The sequence below is a fragment of the Capsicum annuum genome, chromosome 6 (assembly GCF_002878395.1).
Source record: "Capsicum annuum cultivar UCD-10X-F1 chromosome 6, UCD10Xv1.1, whole genome shotgun sequence".
Classification (NCBI taxonomy): domain Eukaryota; kingdom Viridiplantae; phylum Streptophyta; class Magnoliopsida; order Solanales; family Solanaceae; genus Capsicum; species Capsicum annuum.
Genome location: NC_061116.1, coordinates 209,706,142 through 209,712,688, shown reverse-complemented (window position 1 = coordinate 209,712,688; position 6,547 = coordinate 209,706,142). Strand labels below are relative to the sequence as shown.

General features: G+C 34.9%; 1 long non-coding RNA gene across 1 annotated transcript; it reads right to left on the bottom strand.

The window, feature by feature from the left end:
- Positions 1–5,221: 5,221 nt before the first annotated feature.
- On the bottom strand, positions 5,222–6,541 carry LOC124899335. Its single transcript, XR_007056772.1, has 2 exons — positions 5,538–6,541; positions 5,222–5,410 (listed from the first exon to the last, which is right to left on the bottom strand). It is a non-coding gene; the product is annotated as an uncharacterized LOC124899335 (long non-coding RNA).
- Between the last annotated feature and the right edge of the window lie 6 nt (positions 6,542–6,547).

Below are 6,547 nucleotides of genomic sequence, written 5' to 3'. Positions count from 1 at the left end.
CATTCCTCCGGACTCGAACCGGACATCATCATAATATCACGCATTCCTCCGGACTCGAACCGGGCATCATCATAATATCACATATTCCTCCGGACTCAAATCGGGCATCATCATAATATCACATATTTCTCCGGACTTGAACCGGGCATCATCATAATATCACATATTCCTCCGGATTAACCGGGCATCATCATAGTATCAATAATTCCTCCGCATTTACCGGGCATCATCATTGTATCAATATTTTCCAAGACAACAACATACACACATAAATGGCCCCAAATCAATAAATATACACAAGTTCACAATAATCGAGTAATAGAGATGTAAGATGCATAAACCATCACACTTTATTACTAGTCATCATCATGGCATGTGAGTAGAAGCATAGGCATGAGTATCTAGATGAAATACACAATTACCATATTTCCTTGGCTATCCATAACACGGTAATAAGACAACAATCAAGACTACACATTTTTCAACCATCGACCTTATTCATAAACCGACAACCGGGTTTAACCCTTATAATCTCAATAACATAATTTAGACGCTTATCAAGTATCTAGGTTACCAAGGAGTTGCATAGTTCAAGCTTAAGGTGGGTCAAGTCCCACTTCTAACTCCCACTAATAGTAAAGTCACTTCTACAAGACAAACTTCTACCCGGATTTAGGCTAGGTTATCTAAGTCACACCATAAGGGCTTATCAATCCTTACTAAGCATATAGGAGAAATCTTCTTCAAGTATTCTTCCTAAGACAACCCAACACCAAGGTCATCTCCTATCTAGGCATTTTATATAGGTCAATACACTCCTAAGGATAGAGAAGTATACCATTCATGTCTACTTAGACAACTATAATGTTCACACACTAGTCATGAGACCACAATTAAGCTAACCAAGGTCCTAGGCTAAGGGTCAAATATCATACCTTACAAATCCATGGCCTATAGGAATTAATAAATCCCAAGTTTACCATTTAATCAACTATCGTCTGAATTTCCCGCCCAATCTCGCAAGATATCAATGATTACATTATAAACAAGCTCAATCTGTACTACGGGTAAGCCTAACCTACCTTGAATCCAAGCAACTCACGAGCCAACGAGCTTTCCTTTTCTTTCCAAGAAACTTCCTCTTCCACAAGCAATGCTATCAACAATATAATGTAAGCATTACAATAAGAATGAAAATACCCATTATAGCATCATTGTGCCATGGGTTTCAAATATACACCAAAATCCCAATTAGGTTTCACCCTTGGAAAGGAGTTTCCAAGACCAACCATAGACTAATTATCTTTAGGGAGTTAAAAACCCTCAAGAAATTTGAGTCAAACACTCCATTTTTGGGATACAATTGACCCACAATGATTTAGGGTTTTGAGTCAAGAAATAATGAAATTAATATCAAATTAGAGGAATTCTTACCTTGGATTTGTAGTAAAAAAGATGGATTACACAAGTTGTTTAAGTTTCCAGTCAACCCACAAGACCAATTTTTGAGTCACCACTCTTTTAGGGCTGCTAGGGTTTTAATAGAGGTGAAGAATGCTCAAAATCTGTCAAAAGCCCCTTTTTATACGGTTTTAGATGGGCCCGCAAAGTCAATTTATTTTTGACCTTTCGAACTCATTCAGACTCCGTTTTTCGCAAACAAACTATGTAACCCCACTAAATTCGACATTCTGGACACATTGGTGAAGTCAAATTTTTCATACAAGGTTATTTAGACTACTTGTGGGTCCCACACCCCTATATTTCGATATTTGACTTTTCGACTAATTGATCGAAATGAGCTCGGGTGCTATGGGATCCGAACCAAGGATCTATGTATCCTAAAATTGATCTTACATAGATGTTGGCACAGTCGAGATTTGCATGCGAAATTATTTTACTGAAATTTCATTCGGCGGCCGTTTGGAATCGACGAAGACTTCCAATTATAAAAGTGGTTCTAAAAACCAAACGAACCGTCAGGTAACCGAACTATCAATTCTAGCAAGTCACTAATGACTTGGGATGGCTATGGAGGAGCTCTATCGGCAAAATAAGCAAGAATACGGCTAATGACTTGAAGGGTCATTACACAGAGTGAAAGGACAGTTTGTTCGTCATGTTCCTAGTGAGTCTTCTTCGCCAGGCAACTCATAGGCTGATCGGCAATATAGGATCACCAATTCATCCAACTAGAGGAGGCAGCAGAACAAATATAAGATTGTGTCAAACGACTTGAAAGTCTGTTCTTCCAAAGTTTGAGGAACCAATGAGAGAATGACCGAGTTTTTATGATGCTAAAATTACTCAACTTTATGCATTCCACAGTCCACACTGATAGTGTGCAATATCTTGTTAATAAGAATCACAACCTGGTGAAGGAGGGCATCCCTGCCTTTTTGTTTGCGGTGATAAATATGTATGGTACATATCTCAGTTAACATATAGGTTAGAAACGTCCAAATAAATACCAATTTTTATATTTACGACTAGGATCAATTCACCTCTCTTGTAGTTGTTGAGATGATCAAATCATTTTCCAGTTTGTAAATCTTTTGGGGTCCTTTAGTTGTACTTCTCTCGATCATCAGATGTAGCATACCACGAGTAGCTCTAGACCTATGTACAGAGAATTAACAGAGATTTTCTGGCGTGCTCTTTTGTCTAGTCGTGCTTGTTTATAGAAAAAAAAAAATTGTTGCTGCGACATTTTTACATATATAGTAAAGTAATATAATTTGTTTACCCTAATCTCGAATCATTTCTCATGACCAATGTGACCGTCTTCTTTACACACTCTGAGTCAATCGGAAACTTTCTTTCCTTTTCTATTTTAAGCACACTTTAGTGTAGGAGTGTTTGTTACAGTGACAAACTAACAATTGTCAAATGTGTATAGTGCCTATAGAATGGCACACGGAATCAAAATCTTTTTCATGATCAATCAGTTCCATAAAACGTTGTATGCTTGAATTGTTTCGAAAGAAAACAGTTTGAAGCACTTGAAACCATGAAAGGTTAAAAAGAAAAAGAGGGGGAGTTTGGGTTGGGGGTGGGGGTGGGGGTGGGGGTGGGGGGGTCAATTAGAGCTTGAATGACCTTAAGTTTATGATAAAATAAAAGAAAAGGATGGGCCATGACCTGATAAACCAAAAAAAAAAAAAAAGCTTGACAACAACTAGATTCGCAGCTATATATCCTGCCATATGAATGCAGCCTAAGACCCTCTGATTTATTGCCTATAAAAGTTAATATGTATGTTGTCTATTAATAATAATCTACTTATTAATGTCTAAGAAAAAGAGGGGGAATTAATATGTATATTATATTGTCTTTTTTATCTAGACTGGATACACTAGTCAAAGATTAAAGAATTAATAAAATATAAATTAATCAAATTATCTTGACAACTAAATAATGGAACAAAGGGAGTGAATATTTTGTTTCTCTAATTACACTTGTTTTGTCCTTTCAGTTGAAAGAGGAAATTAATTAAAGGATTAAAAAGAGTTGCGTGAAATTTTGCACAACAGAAATGAGAGATTGAAACACAAACCTGGGGTATTTTAATCATGATGAAGAAACTAGGGAAAAAGCAAAATTTCATTTTTAACAAAAAGTCGAAGGCAATCTCACAGATAGTGGACCTGTCCCTTTGTCTTTTATCAAAGTTAAATCAGATAGCTCCACTGGCAAAGGAGAAAGTAATTACTTGTTACAAAAGAGTAATGATTATGGGGTACATACACTCAAACTCAACTTTCTCCTCATTGATTAAATATGTGAAAGACCTCCATAACTGAACTCAATTAGTAAAAAGTTGTAAAAGCCCGCTGTTTTCAAACTCGTTAGCTGATTTCCAATTTGTAATACTCCTATGTTATTCCCCCTTCCCTAATCAGATTATCTCGATCGGAGCTTAATATACGATCGACTGAGTTTTAAGTTATACACATATTTGTATAAATATAATTTGTAGGCAATCTATCTTATTTTTAAGATTACAAATTTAGCTCACTTCTTAAAATATACTTACTTGCTTGTGAATAATTATTACTGATGTAATATTATACGTAAAATATCTTTATACTAAGGGTGCGTATTTAAGAAATATATGTCGAACTCCTTCAACTTCTAATTGACTTTCAAATAAGAAACAGAAAAGTAAAAAAGATGGAGAGGTTTGGAGAGTGGGTAACAAGTTTCTTCCGTTAAGGCAGTAGTAACAGTAGCCTACTTCTCCCGTTTCAATTTACTCTTCGTTTACTTTTACTTATCACATTAATATGAATATTTTATCATATTATTCTTACATTTAGTATCAAATCTTGAAAATTGATTTCAAGAATAAGTAATTAATGCTAAAAATAAAACATGAAAAGAAAAAAAACAAGATAAATAAATAAAAATGAAGAATACATTGAGTTGAAGTTACAGCTTAAGGTAAAGTAGCGGCTCCTCCTGCCCCATGGACTTCGAAAAAGTCCATTTATTAGATTCTCCATGTCTTCTCTTCTTTTCAATTATTTTTCCATGGACCTCAATTAATTAACAATAACATTAGGCAATGACTTGAAACTTGTAATTGAATTTCTGTTTTCTCATTCTCATTTTCTTCAATTGCTTATTACATTTCATACCATTGAAAAGCATGTCTGTTTATATTTTAGTAAACACAACTCCAGTCTCCAGATACCAAATTGAAATTTTGGCACTACTAATATACTTTTGACAAGCTTCCTCAATGATGTTCTATCTTTTCGTCAATTGTACTAGACTACTAGTATAGGTTTAAAATACATCATGATAGATGCCATTTGTTAAAAATTTTAGACAAGTTAATATAATGTCTATTGCGGGCGGATCTATGTATACTGCCTCAACAGCGAAGAGTCAAGTTTCACTCTCCGGGGTTGTGAGTTTGAATCTTCTCAACGACATATATCCTTTTGGCAAATATTTGAAGTGAGGCTTTATTGTTTTGAAAAGAATTGCGGCTTAATCAAATCGTTGGCAAAAAGAAAGCAAGCTGACCAACCACATACAGTTTTAAGTCCTTTCCCTGTGTTGTAAACTTAGATAATAGAGTCAAATATGGGTGTGTAGGCCTCACAGGATCAGCAATATCTGTGTTGTAGCCATAATGCATGTGTTCGACTTTTAGCAGATTTTAAGGTATGTTGAAAGATTACATCACCATTACATCAAGGTGGAACGGAGGTCCATGTAACACAGGATCAGCAATATCCGGTTTAAAGGCCTCACAGACAACATCAAGAGATATGTGTGTGTTAAAAGAACCAGTATAAACAGGGTCACCTGAATTGCACAACATATGTCTTCTTCTTGGCTCTCCGAAACTGCTTTTCTACTGGCAAGTCTAGCCTTCATATTTTTGCACATATATATGCTGTATGCACGTTAAAATCACCCACTTCAGAACCATCAGAAAACTATTCAGATGGAAAAATCTAAAAGTAGTCTAATGGCTACACAATTTTTGTAATCAAATGCACTATCCAAATCTGTTCTCGAACCTTGATGTTAAAGCATTTCATATGTATTCAGTTCAAACTCACGTCTGGAAATGTTGTGGTGTTAGCATCCTCGGCTCACATATCTTGCTAAACATGGGGAAGCATTGGAGAACCGAATTTTGTTTCATTGGAACAATTCTTCTCTTTTGTGACTACAATCTCTTGGTTGCCGCTGACGGTAACTTTTCCCTCAGGATAATCCACATATAAGAGCCATTCTCGGTTGTTGAATTGTTGGTAACATGTTACTTGTCATTCATCTTTAGTTTTTTAAAACTACAAGAGAATAGAAATAAAGCAATGTTAAAAGGATAAATAACATGGAAATAATTAGATTCCTGAAGTAACTAAGAATTCGATTCAGAAACATTGCGATTAAAATATACAAATATCATTTTTCAAGCTGAATGTCCCAAAGGAGGTATTATGAATTTTTTGATTGATAAAAGAATCAAATAAAATAAATCTGTAGGGCTCAGATGGCGATCCATCCACTCACAGTCCTAGTGAGTGCATCACCATACAATCCAATCCTTTTTCCAAAGATGGAATTGCCAAAAACAAATAACAAAAATGAAGAAAAAGTAGATGGAAGATACCAACAAGTAACCCATTTTATAATCATGACTCAACTTTTCCTTTGCTATTCTCTGTGTAAACATTCACATCTAGCAGTTCTTCAAATATAAATTTCTAAGGTAAAATATGAAATGTATTTGTATGATTAATCACATAACTATGAATTACCATTGATTATTCCCTTTGTCCCAATATATGATTATGAATTCATGTACAGATTCTTCAAAAAATTCAAAACATAATGTACATATTTGAAAACTACATTAGTACTAGAAGTAAATATAGCTAATGATTCAAATATCTTTTTAAAAAAAGCCTGAGAATTATAGTCAACGAAAGATTTTTTTTGGGTTACCACAAGAAAGGGAACAGATCATTGCACCTACACGGTAGCATTCTTACTTGCATATACATAAGAAGGGAGACCAAGT